At 40.3% G+C, this 22,184-nt stretch overlaps 1 protein-coding gene across 7 annotated transcripts in view; it reads left to right on the plus strand.

The window, feature by feature from the left end:
- Window positions 1–22,184, plus strand: part of LOC132123823 (extracellular sulfatase Sulf-1-like) — a 123,046-nt gene that overhangs the window by 22,388 nt on the left and 78,474 nt on the right. The window contains exon 2 of one of the 7 annotated variants that reach the window (XM_059534504.1): window positions 16,573–16,805. The exons of the other annotated variants lie outside the window; for them this stretch is intronic. The gene's annotated coding sequence lies outside the window, so the exon portion shown is untranslated. The remainder of the gene's footprint in view (window positions 1–16,572; window positions 16,806–22,184) is intronic. 7 annotated transcript variants of the gene reach the window in all.

Genomic DNA, 22,184 nt, shown 5'->3' on the forward strand with positions numbered 1-22,184 from the left:
ACAACCCAGACACTGTGACAGGACCCCCCCTCTACGGAGTGGCTCCCAGACGCTCCACAACAAGACACGACACAAACCAGGAGGGAGGCGGACAGGTGGAGGCTCAGGGGGAGGGACGGAGGGCCAGACTCACTGAGGGGAACAGACAGAAACATAACAGAAACCAAGAAACACAAAACAGAAATCCATGAAGGACATCATGTGGCGCCCCCCAGGGCGGAGCAGAAGACCACCACAACCGTGTGGACAGGACGGAAGCCCCCCAGGATGGAGCAGAAGACCACCACATCCTTGTGGACGAAGCCAGAGTCCTCCAGGGCGGAGCGGAAGACCCCCACAATCGTGTGGTCAGGGCGGAAGGCCCCCAGGGCGGAGCAGAAGACCACCACAGCCATGTGGTCAGGACCAGAGCCCCCCAAGGCGGAGCAGACCTCCGTGCGGCTGGACCAACGGGACGACGAAACTCTAGTAATCCCCTGGTGTCCTTACTGGACTCCAGAAGATTGGTGCTGGCCTGACACTGCTCATGAAGATCATTGGTGACTTGTATTTGCTCATGAAGATCAATGGTGACTTGCCTTTGTTCATGAAGATCAATGGTGACTTGCCCTTGTTCATGAAGATCAGAGGTGACTTGCCCTTGTTCATGAAGATCAGAGGTGACTTGCCCTTATTCATTAAGATCACCGGTGACTTGACTCAGTCCTTGAAGATCACCGGTGACTTGACTCAGTCCTTGAAGATCACCGGTGACTAGCCCTGACTCTGGAGGATCAGCGGTGACTAGCCCTGACTCTGGAGGATCAGCGGTGACTAGCCCTGACTCTGGAGGATCAGCGGTGACTAGCCCTGACTCTGGAGGATCAACGGTGACTAGCCCTGACTCTGGAGGATCAGCGGTGACTAGCCCTGACTCTGGAGGATCAGCGGTGACTAGCCCTGACTCTGGAGGATCAGCGGTGACTAGCCCTGACTCTGGAGGGTCCACCGGCACCTGACTCGACTCTGGAGGGTCCACCGGCACCTGACTCGACTCTGGAGGGTCCACCGGCACCTGACTCGACTCTGGAGGGTCCACCGGCACCTGACTCGACTCTGGAGGGTCCACCGGCACCTGACCCGACTCTGGAGGGTCCACCGGCACCTGACCCGACTCTGGAGGGTCCACCGGCACCTGACCCGACTCTGGAGGGTCCACCGGCACCTGACCCGACTCTGGAGGGTCCACCGGCACCTGACCCGACTCTGGAGGGTCCACCGGCACCTGACCCGACTCTGGAGGGTCTACCGGCACCTGACCCGACTCCGGAGGGTCAGCTGAGACTCTCAACCTGTGCAGCGGCGCTGGGCAAGCAGCCATCTTGGGCCATGACTCTGGACAGGCGGCCATCTTGTACTGTGGTGCTGGGCTGGTGGCCATCTGGGGTTGTGGCGCTGGACTGGCGGCCATCTTGTACTGTGGCACTGGACCGGTGGCCAATTTGGGCATTGGCGCTGGGTTAGCGGCCATCTTGTGCTGTGGCGCTTGGCTGGTAGCCATCCTGGGCAGTGGTGCTGGACTGGCGGCCATCTTGGGTTGTGGCGCTTGGCTGGTTGCCATCCTGGGCAATGGTGCTGGGCTGACGACCACCCCACCGGAAGAGACAGAAATGGCTGGGGCATCCCACCGAAGCCGATGCTGCAGGTAGCGCACGAATTCCCTGAATTCCAGTGTCTCTAACTGCGCCATCTCCTCCTGAGACACTGGATCATCCAGCCCGCAATTGAAATAGTCCTTGAGGGCCGCATCGTTGTAGCCCATGCCCTCGGCCAGGGACAAGAACACCTGAGCCAGGGCACCCACTTCATTGCCCTCTTGGCGGAGGGCGGTCAACCGAAGGTACTTGGTTCGCCGCTCCGCCATCTTGGCTGGGGAACGGAAAAATGACATACCGCTGGTTCCTACTGTGACGGAGTCCTTCCGTCACGATTGGTGTTACAAGGAAACACAGGAGAGGGAACCAATTGCAGGTAAGTCATTTATTTAAAGTGTAATCCAAAGGGGTAAACAGTCCAGGCAGGGTCAAAACCAGAATATCCAAACATAACATAAACAAGACACGAAGGCAAGGCAAGGCAAGGCAAGAAGCGACGGACATGAATAACGATCAACATTAAACAAGGACTCCGTAACACAGACTCAGACAGACCGGGTATAAATACACAGAAGGATAATGAGGGAACAGGAGACAGGTGGGGAACAATCAATTACTCAACAGGAGGAAGGTGACCAAATAAGGGAAAAGGAAGTGATAAGGAGACAGACACCGTGAGAAAGGAGGACACCTACTGGAAACCCAGGGAACACAACCCAGACACTGTGACAAAGAAAGGATTTTTGGAAATCTTGGCCAACTGGAAAAGTATGAACATGAAAAGTATGAGCATGAACAGCACTCAATACGTAGTTGGGGCTCCTTTTGCCTGAATTACTGCAGCAATGCGGCATGGCATGGAGTCGATCAGTCTGTGGCACTGCTCCGGTGTTATGAGAGCCCAGGTTGCTCTGATAGTGGCCTTCAGCTCTTCTGCATTCTTGGGTCTGACATATCGCATCTTCCTCTACACAATACCCCATAGATTTTCTATGGGGTAAAGGTCAGGCGAGTTTGCTGGCCAATTAAAAACAGGGATACCATGGTCCTTAAACCAGGTACTGGTAGCTTTGGCACTGTGTGCAGGTGCCAAGTCCTGTTGGAAAATGAAATCTGCATCTCCATAAAGTTGGTCAGTAGCAGGAAGCATGAAGTGCTCTAAAATTTCCTGGTATACGGCTGCGTTGACCTTGAACCTCAGAAAACACAGTGGGCCAACACCAACAGATGACATGGCACCCCAAACCATCACTGACTGTGGAAACTTTACACTAGACCTCAAGCAACATGGATTGTGTGCCTCTCCTCTCTTCCTCCAGACTCTGGGACCCTGATTTCCAAAGGAAATGCAAAATTTACTTTCATCAGAGAACATAACTTTGGACCACTCAGCAGCAGTCCAGTCCTTTTTGAAGAGAGACACTTCTGACACTGTGGTTCAAGAGTGGTTTGACACAAAGGAATGAGACAGCTGAAACCCATGTCTTGCATACGCCTGTGTCTAGTGGTTCTTAAAGCAATGACTCCAGCTGCAGTCCACTCTTTGTGAATCTCTGCCCCATTTTTAATGGGGTTTGTTTCACAATCTTTTTGCCCAAGCATTTGTTTTATTAATTATATTTTATTTTGTTTCCACATTTGATATTTAATGTCTTATTTGTCCAGTTTTACATTAAGACTTTAACATTGTTAAAGCATATATAAAAGGAAAATTAATTTCCATGTCTAAATTCACTTTTGTCATTTTTATAACAGTATGCTACACAATATCCCATCTGTTTATATAAGCCAGTACTGTCTTCATTTTTGCACGTGCATTACACAGAGCATGCTATTAATTTTGGCTGAGGCACAATACGTCAGCATTTCCTAAGTCATGAAAATTCCTCAGAAGCATGGCAGTGCTTTCAGGAGTGTTGCGCTGGTCCGATTCCCTCAGGAAAAGCCGGGATGTGTTTCCCCCGCCGGAAACAGTCACAAACCCCTCTCTGTCCACTTTCCTCCCCAGACCTTGGCTGGGAGCTACCCTAATTTATGACCCATTTCCTAAACAAAATATAGAGTTTCAGGCGTAAGTGTTCATATCAGTAGACTTAGGGGAGCTTGGAAGCTTTACAATGCATGACCTTATATAGGCAGAAACCAGGCTGACAGGCCCGGCGTAGATTAATATAGCCCTTGTGACAGAAGCTCACATCTGGAGGGTGACGCAGACACCTGAGCCCGGCAGCCGTGATCTTGCTCAGTACGTACTTAAGCGGCAGTCAGTGAGGTCATGGGGGTGATAGATGGGAACTTATTTTCACAGACAGAATAGCGGCCATGAGAAAGGGAATGAGAAATGGGTGGAGGACAAAGAATGTACAGCTGGGGAAAACAAAGTGAAAGAGTGTGTTTGTCAGCAAAATCCCTTTCTTAAATTTCATCCGATGTGGTTCTTGGTAAAGTAGCCTCGAGGCATTGAAATGGCACACGCCTGGATGAATTTATGATCTGTGGAAAATCTGCAGCTGTCCTCAAATTTAACGAGTTCCACCAAAGTCAAATTTTGTATACACAGGTGAAGATTTCTTTTGGCAGCTTTAAAAAAAAAAATTTCTAACCAATTTGACTGACCACTTTGGTTTGTAAAATGTGACTTATGGGCATATTTCCGTGCCTATTGCGAATTAAAATGTTTGACATGAGAGTCCGGCACTGAGTAACACGCTTGTTTGTGTTTATGACATTCTAACAGTACTTCTGCTGTAAGGCCGAGGCTTTTCTCACCTATAAGGTTGTGAAATCTTCTGGTGGTTAGTTATGAGCAATTACTGTAACACCTGGTGCTGAAATGTTAAACAAATGATCTATTGCTGTTGAGATTGGTACCTTGAAAGTTTCCATTTGGAAGGTAATGGATCACGTTTCTGACAAAATGTGTATTGTGACTTAAATTTCACAGTATTTTTTTTCCCCCACTGTTCTGTGTTTCTTTCCTGTTTTCACACTCAATCATGTACTTTCTCCAGTAGTAAGACCTCCAGTTATTCTCCTGTAGTCGGTCTGGTTAATTAGGGCAGCTAGTTTAAACAGACCTGGACTAACAGCGGAGGTCATATGTTTGAGGGAAACTGAGATATATTGATGCGGTGGTAAAAGTTGGAGTGTCTTACTCCCATCCACTCCTGTCTCCCCACAGAGCTGCTCAGATGTCTCTATCCCAAGGCTATGAAAACAAACACTTCAGTGTTTCTAAACCGGTGTCTGTTACTGCTTACACACTGCTCATGCATGGGACGTTTGAATCTTTTGAGTATTATGGGAGATACAGAAGCAGAATAAATGGTTCATATTTTTCACACGGCTAATGCCTATTAATTAGTCGATGGAAAATATGGGATGTCTGCTAAATGTTTTGATGGCTTACTTTTAAAGTAGTAGAATAAATTGTGGAAGCCAAATTAAATTAAAGGCTATTTAAGGGAAGTCAAGCCTCATGCATTTTTTTTCCCAGTCTCATTTTGGCAATGCATGCAGAGAGTAATGAAGAAATATTATAATACATTTCCTTTTCATTTTATCATATCACTGCATCAAAGTAGTTCAGGATAAACCTTTTGGCTGGCATTTAAAATGCAGTTGTTTGTCTGTGTATCTTTTTTAGGTGATTTATTGATCTCTTGTTTATCTCTTGCTGGTTTTGGATTAAAATTGGTATTTTATGCATAAATTACTGATCCCCAGGTGGTTCCAAAACCAATATAACTGATGGATTTATGTGCAAAACTAAAATAAAAATGTATAATTTATCATTTAAATTGTATAATGAAATGCATAATGTGCTAGTCACACTTTTTCATGCAATTACAATAAATGGAAATTGCACTCAACCAAAAAAAAAAAAAATGGAAAGTTGGTTCTTTGTGTACAACAGCTCATCATTGGGACAGTATCATCAAAATGGGATCACTGTACAGAAAAAAATTATATAAAACTACAAACTAACAAAACTACCAACAAACCAAAATACTTGAATAGAGTTGAACTGATTCATGAACAAATCATTCAGACTGACTGATTCAATGAAAAGTTTGGTATCCAATGAACTATTCATTAATGAATCAGACATTACCTCTTATGGATCACCCCAAAGAGAGTTAGGATGGACAAGATCTTCATTATTATTTGTTAAATGTTTTCTGTTGCTCACACAAAGGATATTACTTCAGCAAAAGTAGCTCCACTTTCTTTATGGACCACTTTTATGATAAATTGATGTAGCTTTTTTGGGGCTTTTTGAAGCTTGACAGCCCCAGTCATTATTCAGTTTCATTAATAATGTCAATGTTTTTCTCTTCAGCCTTTAAAATGTGACAAGTTTTTCTTAAGTTAAATGAAACCTGCATGATGTTTCTGTTTGTGGAGTTCAAATAATGGTGTCCATTAGAATGCAGATGGTGATTTAAAGCACATAAAACACGTTTCTGAGAAATAAAAGCATTAATTAATAAAAAGAAATAATAAACCTCTGGCAGTAAAAAACAATCATAACCCAATAAATCATATAAATAATGAATCCCACTCCACTTAATGTCAGTAATGACAGAGCAGTATTCTTAATTGTTACAATGAAAAGCCTCCTTGGCCGTAAGTTAAAATGCATTTTCTTTTCCCTTCACACCACAGAATCCAGATGTTCGAAGCAATGCATGTTAAACAGTGGATGTCATGTGGGCTGTAAATCCAGTACACGAAGAGCGAGTGAATGATTTTTTCAGATGCCTTCGAGTGTCTTTGACATTAAACTAGACTCTTAAAACATTCTCCAGCCCACCATTTTGTTCTCCTTATGCAGTCTTGTCTCATAACCACAGTAACAGGTGGGCCGTCCCTCTGTCTGCTCGTGCTGTGCTCCATAGAGTAGTGTGTTCTGCTTCTCGTTTCCCAGCTTTTAAATATGAAAATGTCTGGTGGAGGGGTGTTTATGGTGCATCATGTCTTTTCTTTTTTTTTTATCATCAGAAGGCCTAGGCAGTCTGTTCAGTGTCTGAGCCTGTGCGTGTGCTTTGCCTGTCCCCTTGGATGAATTAATAACATATCCTCCCGGCCTTAGAGTCTCAGCCAGAAAGCCACAGTAAAAGTGTCTGGAAACATTTGTAAGGCTGCATAAAAGTCAAGAGAACTGAACAACATTGTGTAGTCCAATATAAAGCAATATGGGCATGCAAGCAAACAGCGGGGTTTGTGACTTGGGCATAGGCAGCAGTTGTCTATTGCAAACCCTTTATATTGCCCCCAAGGCTTGACAAGTAGCCAATGTCAGTGGATAATTTTTTTAAAATGTAATTTATTTTTTTATTGTTGACAATTAAATTGTGTCAATGATCTGCTTTTGAAGAAATATTGAACTGCATATTCACCTAGGCTGCCTTAGGGACCGTGTGTAAATTAACCGTGTGAAAGACTTTTTTAAAATAGGAACATTTGTTTGATTGTACTGCTCAGACAATTTCTAAAATGGTAAAACCAACATGAAAAAGAATTGTTATAAAATTGTGTTTTTTCTTTTTTTTTTTTTTTAAAGAAAAGTTGTGATATGATATATCACCCACCTATATGATCCACAGATCTTTTGTTTTAGGTTTGCTGAGGATGTCTGTTAGTACTTCAAAATTTTCAGATGCCTATCCATTAAGTATATCTGCCTAATTATAATATAGCACAGATGGAAGTGCATTGATGGATTGGAATCTTTTCTTTGCACTTATGACCCTAAGATCTTTTGACGGCGCATCATTAGCACTTCTTCCTTACTCAAATGTGTTTTCAGAATAACTCTGAAATAAATATCTCCTGTCTTAAGTCTTTCATTGATCTATGATTTCCTGGGACGTTCACCTCCAATTTGAATTTGGATGATTTTCTCAGTGTTACATTTAAGGATTGATACCAGATGTGTCTTGGATGTCTTGGTTGTATTTATGTTAGTGGCTCACACATGAGGTCAAGTATGGCCACATTCTGGTTGAAATAAACTTTTTTTTTTTTCTGAAAGAGATGCAAATTGCAGTTTTGGTGTGTGTGTGTATGTATGTATAGATATATATACATATGCACACACACACACATGTGTGTGTATATGTATGTATGTATGTATGTGTGTGTGTGTGTGTGTGTGTGTGTGTGTGTGTGTGTGTGTGTGTGTGTGTGTGTATATATATATATGCACTCACACCAAAACTGCAATTTGCATCTCTTTCAGAAAATTACAATTTATGTCCATGATCAATTTCAGCCACATTTCAAGTCAAGACACGTTTATTTATACAGTGCTTTCTACAATACAGATGGTGTCAAAGCAGCTTTACAGTGTCAAACAGGAAAATAGTTTGTCAATAATGCAACAAGACAATAAAAAGAAACTTTTTTTTGTACTTTCAGTTAAAGTCAGTTCATTGATTCAGTGATGTCATCATCCAGTTCAGTTCTCTTCCAATAATGTTGTGCAATCTTGCAGTAAGCCATTATGGTTGAATTGGACAGCATGTATTTAATGTTGTTTTATTAAGTTGTGTCTCTTCTTGCCCTGACTTTGTACATGCTGAATAAATCTAGTGTTTCCTGCTTTAGATTTGCAAATAAATGAGTTGACCATTTTTATGCATTTCACTTGTGTGCTCTCTCTCTCACTTTCTCACTCAGTCTCTTCTGTAAAAAGAATTCTTGGATTTTCATAATGTGTTCTTTAAACACTCACCTTGTTTGTTTTTTATCTCTGACACATGTAACCATTTAATCTTCAAATTATTGGCACGCTTTTTATTCAACAAATTTGTTCACTGTACATCACACATTAAGGCTAATTGAAATCATATTGTGATGTCATGTGTATAACAGTGCGGCTCTTTGTTGGTGTTTTGATGTGGTTTTGTTGATATCTTACACTCTTGTGGTGAATGTGTTTAATTAATGATCCCGAGGGTCTTTAAGTGGCATCTGGAATGCTGATCTCACCCTCCACCATGGAGCTCAAAGAACCTCTGAAGGATCACATCTCCAACTGTCATTACAGTCCCTGACTGGTTTTGTATTAAGTAGGTCCTGACTGCCTTAAGACAGAACAAGTCTGAATCACAGCCTGTTGTGCTGTGGTATGGAGACCTAATGGGTGAGTGAGCGTCTCTTGACACTGACCACCCCTCTTGGATGCATAACAATGTGAAGCAGAGTGAACTGGCAGTGATGGTCCCGAGGGGAAACATCTAAAGCCAACATAACTCTCAACATAACCCTCAAAATCCTGCCTTCATTGTTCTGGCAGACTTTCTGTTATCACTTATGGGAAAATATGGTCGTACATGATGTGGGTAATGCTTTTGGTGTGGTTATTGCTCTGAAAACTTGCAAGTCTCATACAAGTTAAAAACATTACATACTCTATTTTGATTATGTCTTTGCTTTAATCACATAGCAACCAAACCTTTTTAGTGAGTGCTGGGAGACTTTTATCCCTTAATTCGCTGTTTGTTTTAGAGAACTTGCAATTCATTTAGTCAGTTAGTTCAAAGTTATTACCAAAATGCTGTACTTTCACTTAAGACACTACGTTTCAAATCGAATGTACTTTAAGTGGTGTATGTGGTTTTAGTGGGGAAAACTCTGGAAAACAATTTCTGTTGTATCCCAGATATGAGCCAACTTTGCATGAATAAAGATTTTTCTGAAGATTGAAGGACATATTAAAATGTATTCTTAATTTTCCATTTCTAGCCCTGTAAGGCAGTCTCTTTGGTCTTCCCTCTTGTCTCTCTGCAGGCTTCAGTTGCTGAACAGAGTTACTCTAGTTTCCCTCATTAAGTAGACGTGGCAAAATTGTATTATCTTGGCTGTAAATGTGAGGATTCATGCCATTTCCACCAGGGCTCAGTTCTTGTGATTCTGGCGGGATGTGTTAACTGGTTTCAGCTGGAAGCCTTTTGCAGTCCAACTAAAAGGGTGTGAATTGGTTGCTGACCCGCAATTTAACATTCTAACTTTTAAGGCTTTGAAAATTTGCCTGACCTAAAACCAGGGGTTCCGAATCTCTCTCTGCGTCTTTGATCTTCTGTTTTGTAGAACTGCAATGTTGCATTATGGCCTACTCTTTCTAATATGGTGCTCTTTGCTGAATTTAATAGTATTTTAGTTTATAATTAATTTTTTTCTGTTTATATATATATGTTCCCTTTTACATTGAATTACCCTTTATATGTATATGCCTGCCAATTTCCAAATTCAGAAAGATTATTATTATTTATTTATTTTATTTTTTTAAGTAAATAGGAGACAAATTTGCTTTCATGTTGACTAATACTGTGACTTAAATACTTATGGAATTTTTCCATAGTTGTTAAATTTGAATAAACAGTATTTTAACTTTTAACACCTTCACAGAAATGTGTCCTTTTGAAGTGTGTCCTCTACTGTATATTTTTCTAGCTGACAGAACAGAGCAGCTCAGAAGCACAAGTGCTATTTTTTTTTTTTTTTTTTTTTTTTTTTTTTTTTTTTTTTACGTAAAAAATACCTTATTCATATTATTTATAATTCTTTGACCTGTAATGCAGGAAAACCCTGCAAGGCTGCCATAGAACAATGTGGTCTTTGAAACTTTATCAGGCATAGAAAAGCAGAAACCTCAATGATGTCTGATGTGAGACATTTGCCAAGATATATACTGTAATACTGTATATAATAGCTGAGCAGGGAAAAATGTAGTTCTTGTGCACTTGTATTATTATTATTATTATACTATTATTATTTCATTTTATTTTTAAATGTTCTATTCATATCTGGCAAAATTGCTTTCATTACAATTTAAGTTTAATGTGGTAATTTCAACACTTTCTGATATGATTAAATAATATTTTCCAGCTCTATTGTAGGGATGGAATGTCTGGAGAAGCGTACAGGATTCCTGAGCAGCACCAACTGTGAGGTGCTTTCATTTGTTCTTCCGTAAACACAGACTTTTGAAGGATGAGGCATGCTCAATTTAGCTAAGTGAGCAATGCCCCTATTACCTCGGCATTCCTTCAAAAAGCATCTCCCATTGTGTTTCCTCTGCCAAAATTAGCCCATCATGCTCCATCTAACATGGAAGGTATTGAAAACTTTCAACCCATTCTCACTCCAAAGGCGTCAAAAACCGAAGCATGGTCAAGCGCCCCTAGCATCAATTTTATGACTCCAAATGTGCCTCCCCGCGTCACAGTTTCGATGCACTACGACCTCATCGCTTTCAGTGGGAAACTTTTGGCGTCAGAATTTCGACTCGAGGACATGAGATGTTTATCGCTATGAAATCACGTTCAAGAAGTCTCATTCAGCACACATCGCGATACTTGCCACCAGTTTACAAGTGGCACAGGTTGGGTGAGTAATCGTAAATACGCTCTTTTAATGCCTTTTATAAAATGTATTCTGTCTTCTTTATTAATCAGATTAGTGCCATATGTTTAATCGCTGTATTATATCGGTCATCCCCGGCTGTCTTTGAGTTTTATTGTATTTAAATAAATGAACACAGCTGCTAATTAGTGTGATTAAACTCTATCGGTCACGTGACGTGCCATATATCCTCCATCTGTTTAATTTCAGGTTCAATGATGTAAGTTGTATTTGTAGTAAAATCATGGTAATCACGACACTTACAATAGTAATAAATGAAATGTGAAGTTAAAACACCGTAAACGGGACATTTACCATGTTTTTACCACAGTAACTGTAGTTTTACTATGGTATATTAATAATCAATACAACAATACAATAATCACCAAACCAGCTATGTTTGTATCACTGTAATGTTAGTGTTTTTATGTGCTTTTATGATAGATATCACAGTAATCATATGTTCTGTACCATGCTTTTAATACCTTTTAATGTAAATCCAAAAAAAAATAAAACAAATTAAAAATAAATCCTAAAATGTATTAAATAAAATATATATTTTTTTTTCATTAAACCTGAAATTAATATAAAACGGATCGAAGATATATGGCACGTCATGTGACCGATAGAGTTGAATCACACTAATTAGCAGCTGTGTTCATTTATTTAAATACAATGAAACTCAAAGGCAGCCGCGGATGACCGATATAATAGAGCTATTAAACATATGGCACTAATCTGATTAATAAAGAAGACCGAATACATTTTATAAAAGGCATTAAAAGAGCGTATTTACGATTACTCACCCAACCTGTGCCACTTGTAAACTGGTGGCAAGTATCGCGATGTGTGCTGAATGAGACTTCTTGAACGTGATTTCATAGCGATAAACATCTCATGTCCTCGAGTCGAAATTCTGACGCCAAAAGTTTCCCACTGAAAACAATGAAGGTCGTAGTGCATCGATACTCCGACGCCGAGAGACACATTTGGCGTCATAAAATTGACGCTAGGGGTGCTTGACCATGCTTCGGTTTTTGATGCCTTTGGAGTGAGAATTGGTTGAAACTTTCCATAATTTAATTTTCCAGAGCCTGGGGGTGCAAAAATCCTCTATACTTGTTTGCAAAAGATGCCAGGGGCTGTTATACTACAAAGAAAGCTTCTCAATGTATGCTCTTCATTATGAGCAGGGGCTTGGATAAGGGCAATTTCAGTGAAAGTGACGTGACATTCAGCCAAGTATGGTGACCCATACTCAGAATTTGTGCTCTGCATTTAACCCATCCGAAATGCACACACACAGAGCAGTGAACACACACACACACACACACTGTGAGCACACACCCGGAGCAGTGGGCAGCCATTTATGCTGCGACGCCCGGGGAGCAGTTGGGGGTTCGATGCCTTGCTCAAGGGCACCTAAGTCATGGTATTGAAGGTGGAGAGAGAACTGTACATGCACTCCCCCCACCCACAATTCCTGCCAGCCCAGGACTCGAACTCACAACCTTTCGATTGGGAGTCCGACTCTCTAACCATTAGGCCACGACTTCCCTGTAGACGATTTATACCAAAGAGGTTCAGGGATACAAACAATCAATCGTTTGCACATTTGGTCTCCGTTCCTCATGAATGCTGGGCGTTCAAGAGCTTTGTCATATAAAAATGAAACATGCATGCAGACTGGGTGGGAATCCATCAACAAGTCTATGCATAGGATGTAGTGCTGTTGTTTCAGTGCAAACGTTGCATAACTTTTTTGTTGTTGTTGTTGTTATTGCCTACTAACATTAATGTTAAAATTAATATTGCACTTATATGTATTCTATAAGTTTCCATATTTCTGCCAGTTACTTGCATATAGTTTACCTAGTGACAGCATGCCTTTTATAAACCCATGCCATTTCCGTTTGGCACTTATATGAGGAAGCCACTGACAGGCGATTAATTTTATTGTAATGCTCCAAGAGATCCTTCTATCTATTAACAACAAACACGACATGGTTGTCTGGGTATGGGAATTTCCTCAGGCTGAAGCAAAAGGTGTCCAATGCTTAAACTCTATACATCATCACTTGACAAGCCAACTTGACCCTCTGATCCCTAAAGGGGCCGGACACTGCTAGAGAAGTGTCTGCTGAAGGGAAATGTCTGCCTCCCTAGCTTTACAATGTCAGATTTATCAGTCAATTACTAATCGCTCAGACAGTGTATTTTCTTAACACTGATATGTATATCCATGTATTCTGTAGGGCATCTGATGAGCAGTGTTAAATTCTAGCTTATCTTATCTTTTGAGAGTCCTGTGAGTGTTGGATTCATTGAGGAACTCCCTGTAGAAGCCTAGAGTGAACATTCCAGGGAGATGCAAGCTGTGAATTCTTAAAAGGTTTTTTTGTTGCCCTAACACTTCACAGCTCGGTCTCATCTTGTCTTTGCAGTTCTTCACAAATCAAGCTTTAAATACTTTCAGACAAATACAAATACTTTTTTTTCATTTTATTAATTTATTTTATTAACTGTAAACGGCAATTTATTTTATTTATTCACAAATATATATATATATATATATATATATATATATATATATATATATATATATATATATATATATATATATATATATATATATATATATATATATATATATATATATATATATATATATATATATATATATATATATATATATATATATATATATATATATATATATATATTGTTTTGCATACCAGTCACTGAAAATGGTCTCAAAGCAGACATGCATTAGGTCATAACAATGTAGAACTTCTCCTGATGGCCTCCTTTAGAAATAACAATGGCTAAGTTGTGGCTTTGACAGACTAATGGTATGTTGGAAAATATGAGCTCCATGTGACATTCTGTTAAAAAAGTGGTCTTTTACGCACCGTACTATCAACAAGCACTCAAGACAGGTGTTGAGGAGGGCTTGATTAATGAAGACCTTGTCTGTTTGACATCTTTTTTCCTTTCACACTTCATAGCTTCAGCCCACAACACCTCCAAACCTCTGCCTTCCCAGACTGCAAGAGGACCAAGAGAGGATTGATGTGGGCCATAGAGAGTTTTTCCAATGCTAGTTTGTTTAGCTTGATACCATGTAAATCTCTAGAGAAGACAAGCTCGGCCACCTCTCAGTAATTCAAACCAGACTTTGAACCAATTTGAAGCTGCTATTTATTGTACTGTTTACTAAAATACACATGTTGAGAAATCACACATCTGTGTACCAACTGATGGATGAAGTAGTGCCGTGGTGTGAGAGAATTAAACTTGCATATGTGTGCGTGAAAACAAGTTTCAGTGGTTTGATGCTGAAGGTCACTATTTGTAAAATGTACCAATACGCCACACGCAAGTAGCTGCTCTTTACCCTTGTTCCCCTTTTTTCGGTTTGGAAACAAGACACAAGACACATGTAAGTGTAAGCACCGAATTTAAGATTGTAGTTTAGGTTAGGGAAATCGAAAACGATCATGGATATGGAGACACGGGATGCAATTTGCTATGTTGTGGAGAATATTTCCTGCATTTGCCTACTTGAAGCCAGAACAAGAAGAGTGTTTGTTACACATTTTGAATGGAGGTGGTGATGTGGACCTACTCCTGACAGGCTTTGGGAAAAGTTTAATTTATCAACTGTTACCGATCGTCAGCGAGAAACTGGGGAGGCCAAAGTCCAGCATGACGATAATTGTGATTGTGTCCCCCTGGAGGCAGCAAAGCTCACTCTGTTTTTTTTTTTTTTTTTTTTTTCTCAGCATACCTGTTTACTTCAGAAGTTTGAGGCATCTGAGCTGGTGCGTAAACAGACGTCATAACCAAACGTTATGTGATTGGCTTACAAGTCCAATTAATTTAAACTTGAAAGTAACGAGAAATGTAAAAGCTTGTCAATTATGCCGTTCCAGACTCTGTCTACGAAGCAAAACGAAGTATTGGTATTACCAGGCTAACAGACAATGAGTAACCAGAACAAACTTGCAAATTATGACTGGTATGTGTTAATTTCTTGATGAGGTCCAAGAATATTTCTGTAGCCACACCAGGAGAATTTGCAGATTTCTTCTTCCTTCGTTAAAAAACAACTCATTGACATTTGATGCTGAGATTTAATTCATTTTAATTAATCATTGTAAATCATTAAAATAATGGAAAATAAAGGATATGATAATGATTTTATCATGCCGTGCTCTCAAAACCATGTTGGGAATGTTCAGGGAAAAATGCTCACCTGTACTTCCCAGAGGTTAAATACATTTCGTTTTAACCCAACAGCTTTAGTACTTGGACCAACAAAGAGGCAAGAACGTGATGAGAAAGCTATATGTGTCTTTTCTCTTTTCAGCAGCCTCTTTGTCCTTCATTTGACTTGGTATTCCTGATGACAAGATTCTTCGGTTTACCCTCAGCTTTGCCTAAACCTTCATCCTTCATGGTCTGTTGAACAGAACAAACACCTTTTTTTTTTTTTAATTCAGAACCCTTTTACCAGCCTCCATACAGCTCTACAGTAGTCAACATTTGAAGTGGATCAAAACCTTTCATCAACGTTGTCCTAAAAACCAAAACAATACTAAATCTTATCTCAAGACAACTTTGAACTTTTTTGATGCACTTCAAATGTTGACTTACTATAGTCTCCCCATCGCCGTCACCTGCAGTGACCCTCCCAAACCAACTCTGGAGTTGTTTTTGTAAGTCAACTAAGTGTTAATTCTCATAAAAGTGAAGAGTAAACTCTTTATGACTGCAGTGGAGAAGAAAATAACTAACATTAGTGTGTATGGTCAAGTCCTGCAGATGAAAAGCTGTCTTCCATCCTGAGGTGGTATTGGATGGAAACCCTTATAATTTATTTGCCGCCATATCATTCGTTCTTTCTGACTTTTTCTATTGGGGAAAATAAAACATGTTTTCAAGAATGTCTTTGCATATTTAGTAGAATTCATTGACCTTCAAAACAGAATTTGGTTCCTTTGAATTACAGCGTAAGGACAATTTTGGACAACAGTTAGTGAGATTGAGAAAGTAAATGATGATAAAGTTGTTGTTTTTTTATTATTATTTATTTTGTCAACTGTCCCTTTAGGTAGGCCTTTCATTGAGCCAAAGCTGAGCCTTGACAGACAATGGCCTAGACGGAATTGAGTTTTCACTCAGACCCGACTTGTCTAAAAGCATATGTAGCTACACACATGCAGGGTCAAAAATCATTAGCTCTTCTCACATCTCCAGTGATGTCATTCCATAATAAAAACCCACTGACTTTTATTGGAGACCAAAGAAATGCCAGGGAGACGCCACCACACTATGCAAAACACTTTGTTTGGGCCCTACACTGTTTGAAGGGCACATGCAGTTCTATTTATAGCTCTATTAATGATCATTTTACTCCTTTCCAGATGTTCACCTTGTTTAATGTTGCATGCAGATGACAATTGACTTCACCAGCTTGGTTTGGATGCAGCCCCACCATGTACTTGTGCTTTTTTTTTTTCAGACCAGACCTAAAACCTGTGAAGGGTTGGGTATATTGGCCTTGTCAGTGAACAGCATTGCAACGCATGTCTTAGTTCGACTGGTTCATGCCTTGGCATAAATCTGCATGGGAGTCTTCATGGGAGATCCAAATTGCAGTAAATGGCCCCATGCTTGCAGATGGATGATGTAGGAGAAGGAAGTTGGATCCAGAATTTGATCTGGATCGTGTTGGCTCGGGACAATGCTGGCAAGGTGTTTGGAGATGATTTTCTCCGTAAGGTTGTGTTGTCTAAAGGGGTTGAAGGAGAAACACTAGTGTGGAGCTTGGCATGCTGTCAATGCCATATGGTCTTGGCGGTGTGTTGATGTGAAGCCAGCTGGCTCTGGTTTTAATAGTGAGTGAAGGGAATCGTTTGGGTCCAGCGAGGACACGTTCACGCACAAGTAATCCAATCTAAAAGCTGGGTGGTCAGTAATGTACCATTTAGATATATATTACCCTTTGAAATATCACTTGTGGTTTTTTTGTTTGTTTTTTTGGTGGTGGGGGGGGGGGGGACTAGTGCCATGGCTACTTCATGTCTAATACCATGAGCAAGAGTGATACACTGGCTTTTAGAGTTACTTGACTGCAAAGGCTTGACTGAGCCACATGGCTGATGTAGAGAGAATTACATGGCTGCTTAAGGCTGATTTATACTTCTGCATCAAAACTACGCCATAGCTACATCCTAGGTTGTGCATAGTACGTGCAGGCTGCGGCATAACCTGATGCGCGACTCTCCAAAAATGTCACATCGCGTCAAATTTAAGCGGACTGCAAGCACTGCAATTGGTCTGCTAGCACTCCTCCCTCCGTATGTATATGAGTTTTGTGTGTGTGTTTTGCACTTTAATATATTTTAATGTTACAAAATAAAACAAAGCTAAGAACAAGTGTCTTATCATTTATTATAAAATGTAGCATTATATTACTTTGCTGTCTGCGACAAACAGTTGTTCTGCCATGGTACAAGTTCTTGTGTAGATTCAAAGAATGCCGCCATCTGCATAGGCGAATAATGCTGTTTCAAATGGCTCATTTATTGTAATCGGGTGGCCTATTTCAGTTACATTTACATTTATGCATTTAGCAGATGCTTTTATGTAAAGTAACTTACAGTGCATTCAGGCTATACATGTTGTATTTTAGTTTATTTTTTTTTCAGTATGCGTGTTCCCTGGTAATCTAACCAATGATTTTTGTGCTGCTAATGCAATGCTAATGCAAAAGCAGTCAAGTTTAATGTACAACTATTAAATTTAGTTTGGTTAATGAAAAAATAATTCAGAAAGGTTTGGTAAAACTGTTTAAATGAAAAGATTCAAAACAATGATTCATTTAAAAACCTGATATTGCTAATAATGATTACAGATTAACATTTCTTGTTGCAAATGTTACATTTGCTAAAAATCTGTAATTGGCTTAACAAAATGTTATTGGCTGACAAAAAAAAGGCAAAACAAAGTAGTGTTATTGAGGCCCAATTTCCTTTTTTTTTTTTTTTTTTTTTTTTTGTGGTCTAAAAAACGTCTGTCTCAATTAGGCTAGCATGATGTATTAAGAATCCTTAGTAAAATGTGATTGTAATAGCTCTACAGAATTTGAGATTTTAGTATATTTTCCAATAAGCTTTTTAATCTCTTATGCATTCCTGTTGCAGTTCAGTTCTGATATTTTGTATAACCTTTTTTTTTACAATCGAGAGAACAGCTGGAATGTTTCCTCAGTAGCACATTGTAACCCATGTGCTTATAATCACAGTAACTGATCTGTTGCAATAACAGAAAAGATGAGAATTTAAACTGATGAATTCTCAGGGATGAGTGAGCCTTTCTGTAGTCTTCAGCAAACAGGATGTGAGTTACAAAAAGTATCAGCTGCATTATACTGAGATATAAAAGGACTAAGAGCCATATTGTTGTCTTGACTTAGAATTCTGATCCACGTGGGTGGCAAAGAAAATCTTATTCTTGGCTTCAACAGCTTATTAACCCTTGTAAGAGTCTTGGTGTGTGTTCTGTGAAAAAGCAGCTCTGAAGATGTAAACCTATTTGATGATGCCTAACAGTACTTACGGTACTATGATTTCAAGATCAAGCATAACATTGCCAGATGCATTTGTGCTCATCTAAACCAGTCAAAAGGCTTGTATAAAAATGAAAGTCCAAATTTTTGACTTTTAATTTCAGTGGGCTATTTCAAGTGCTCTTTGCCAGGTACTCAACAAAGTGGGAATCAGTACTTAATTTTAAATACAAACTTCTCAAATGGACAATTCAATTCAATTCAAGTTTATTTGTATAGCGCTTTTTACAATACAAATCGTTACAAAGCAACTTTACAGAAAATTGTTTCTACAATATTTAGTAGTAGCTAGTAGTTTGTGCACGTTTGACAGGATTTTAGAAAAAATAAAAAATAATAATAATAATACAAGACGTAGTCAGCTAGACGATGAGCTATCAATATTATTAATTAATAGTAATTATATGATGCAGTCACACATGTAGCAATAATTGTTAGTTCTGTTTGTTGATTCAAGGTTAGGATCATCTGGGGTCCTCTGAGGGTCAACATCATCTCTTCTCAGGTGTTCTGGATCCAGACTGGAGCTTGTGTAAATCCTAGTTACCACGGGGTGTAAATCCCGTGGCAAAACATAGAAACAAAATAGAGACATCATTAGCATAGCTGCTGATCCAACAAAGTAAAATTAGTTTAACCCAAGCTAAAGAATAAAAATGCAGATGCAACTACACTCACAATTTAAGAGATACATTATTCGAATGCTTGGCGAAAGAGATGCGTTTTTAATCTAGATTTAAACAGAGAGAGTGTGTCTGAACCCCGAACATTATCAGGAAGGCTATTCCAGAGTTTGGGAGCCAAATGTGAAAAAGCTCTACCTCCTTTAGTGGACTTTGCTATCCTAGGAACTACCAAAAGTCCAGCGTTTTGTGACCTTAGGGTGCGTGATGGGTTGTAGCGTGGTAGAAGGCTAGTTAGGTACGCAGGAGCTAAACCATTTAGGGCCTTATAGGTAAGTAATGATAATTTGTAACTGATACGGATAACTGTAACTTGACGAAGCAGGACAACCACCTAGAAGTGCATTACAATAGTCCAGTCTAGAGGTCATAAATGCATGAACTAGCTTTTCTGCATCAGAAACAGATAACATGTTTCGTAGCTTGGCAATGTTTCTAAGATGGAAGAATGCAGTTTTTGTAACATTGGAAATATGATTTTCAAAAGACAATTTGCTGTCCAATATAACACCCAGATTTTTGACTGTAGAGGAAGTAACAGTACATCCGTCCAGCTGCAGATTGTAATCTACAAGATTCTGTGTGGTGTTTTTTGGTCCAATAATTAATATCTCTGTCTTATCCGAATTTAATTGGAGAAAATTATTTGTCATCCAATCTTTTACATTTTTAACACACTCTGTTAGCTTAGATAATTGGGAAGTTTCATCTGGTCTCGTTGAGATATATAGCTGAGTATCATCAGCATAACAGTGGAAGCTAATTCCGTATTTTCTAATAATATTACCAAGGGGCAACATGTATATTGAAAATAGAAGGGGACCTAGGACGGATCCTTGTGGCACTCCATATTTTACTGATGATAAATGAGATGACACCCCATTTAAGTAAACAAAATGGTAGCGATCGGACAGGTAGGATCTAAACCATCTTAGAGCCTGCCCTTGAATACCTGTATAGTTTTGTAATCGATCTATGAGTATGTCATGATCTATGGTGTCGAACGCAGCACTAAGATCAAGTAAGACTAGAAATGAGATGCAGCCTTGATCTGACGCAAGGAGCAGGTCATTTGTAATTTTAACAAGTGCAGTTTCTGTGCTATGGTGGGAAATTCTTCATACAGATCATTTTTATGCAGGAAGGTGCTCAATTGAGCAGACACAACTTTTTCTAAAATTTTAGACATAAATGGAAGATTTGAAATAGGCCTATAATTTGCCAGTACACTAGGATCTAGTTTTGGTTTCTTAATAAGAGGCTTGATAACCGCCAGCTTGAATGGTTTTGGGACGTGACCTAAAGAAAACGACGAGTTAATGATATTGAGAAGCGGTTCTTCGGCTACAGGTAACAGCTCTTTTAGTAATTTAGTGGGTACAGGATCTAATAAACATGTTGTTGGTTTAGATACAGTGATAAGTTTATTTAGCTCTTCCTGTCCTATATTTGTAAAGCACTGCAGTTTATCTTTGGGTGCGATGGATGAAACTGAAGTGTTAGACGCTGTAGAATCTACATTCGCTATTGTATTTCTAATGTTATCTATTTTATCAGTGAAGAAATTCATAAAGTCATTACTATTTAACGTTGGTGGAATATTTGAATCAGGTGGCGTCTGGTAATTTGTTAATTTAGCCACTGTGCTAAATAAAAACCTTGGATTGTTTTGGTTATTTTCAATGAGTTTGTGGATATGCTCTGCCCTAGCAGTTTTTAGAGCCTGTCTATAGCTGGACATACTGTTTTTCCATGCAATTCTAAAAACTTCCAAGTTAGTTTTTCTCCATTTGCGTTCAAGACTACGAGTTACTTTCTTGAGAGAGTGAGTATTACTGTTATACCATGGCACAGTACGTTTTTCTCTAACCTTTTTCAATTTGATGGGGGCAGCAGCTTCTAATGTATTAGAGAAAAATAGTGCCCATGTTGTCAGTAATTTCGTCTAATTCATGTGTATTTTTGGGTACAAATAGCAGTTGAGATAGATCAGGCAGGTTATTTGCGAATCTTTCTTTGGTGGCTGGAACAATAGTCCTGCCCAGACGGTAACGCTGAGACATATAGTTAATATCAGTTATACGCAGCATGCACGATACAAGGAAATGTAATTGTGACGAGTGGGGCGGGGCCGAGGGACATGGGAGCGAGGCCGGGGGAGTGATTGGAGATGAACTACACCTGTTCGTCCCACCGGTCTCGAGGCCCATGGAGGAGATGGAAGGATATAAAACTGGAGCGACGACAGTGAAGGACGAGAGAGGACCAGGCCTGGGCTTTTAGTTGTGTTTTGGTTTTTTATTTTATGCGCACCAGTCGTCCGTGAGGGGCTGGTGCGCTGTTTTGTGTTTATTTTGTTATTAAAATGTTTTTGATTGTCCGCCGGTTCCCGCCTCCTTCTTCCGGATGAATATGAAGGTTGATATCGTTACAGTGGTGCCGAAACCCGGGAGAAGGAGGGACGCGCTGCTGAAGATCCCTCGCCGCTGTGGTGAATCCGCGGTGCCATCGAGCTGGCGAGGAGTGTGCCGCCATGGACGCTCGAGGCGGTGGACTGGAGCGAGTTGCCGGGGACGGGCGAGCTCGCTACCGGCCGCCCACGATGTGGAGAGACGGCTGCCGTCCGTGAGGGAGCGGAGGAGTTGGCGCCGTTCGCCAGGTGGCCGGAGCCTGCTGCCTCCGCCGGAACGGGGAGGAGCAGGGAACGGGGGACTCCTGCCGGCTGCCCAAAACCGGAGGAGCCGTCGCCGTCCACCGGGCGGCGGAGGAGTGTCGTGCCGTCCGCCGAGGGCCGTCCAGTGCCACCGCCAGGCACCGCGG

The sequence above is a fragment of the Carassius carassius genome, chromosome 42 (assembly GCF_963082965.1).
Source record: "Carassius carassius chromosome 42, fCarCar2.1, whole genome shotgun sequence".
Classification (NCBI taxonomy): Eukaryota; Metazoa; Chordata; class Actinopteri; order Cypriniformes; family Cyprinidae; genus Carassius; species Carassius carassius.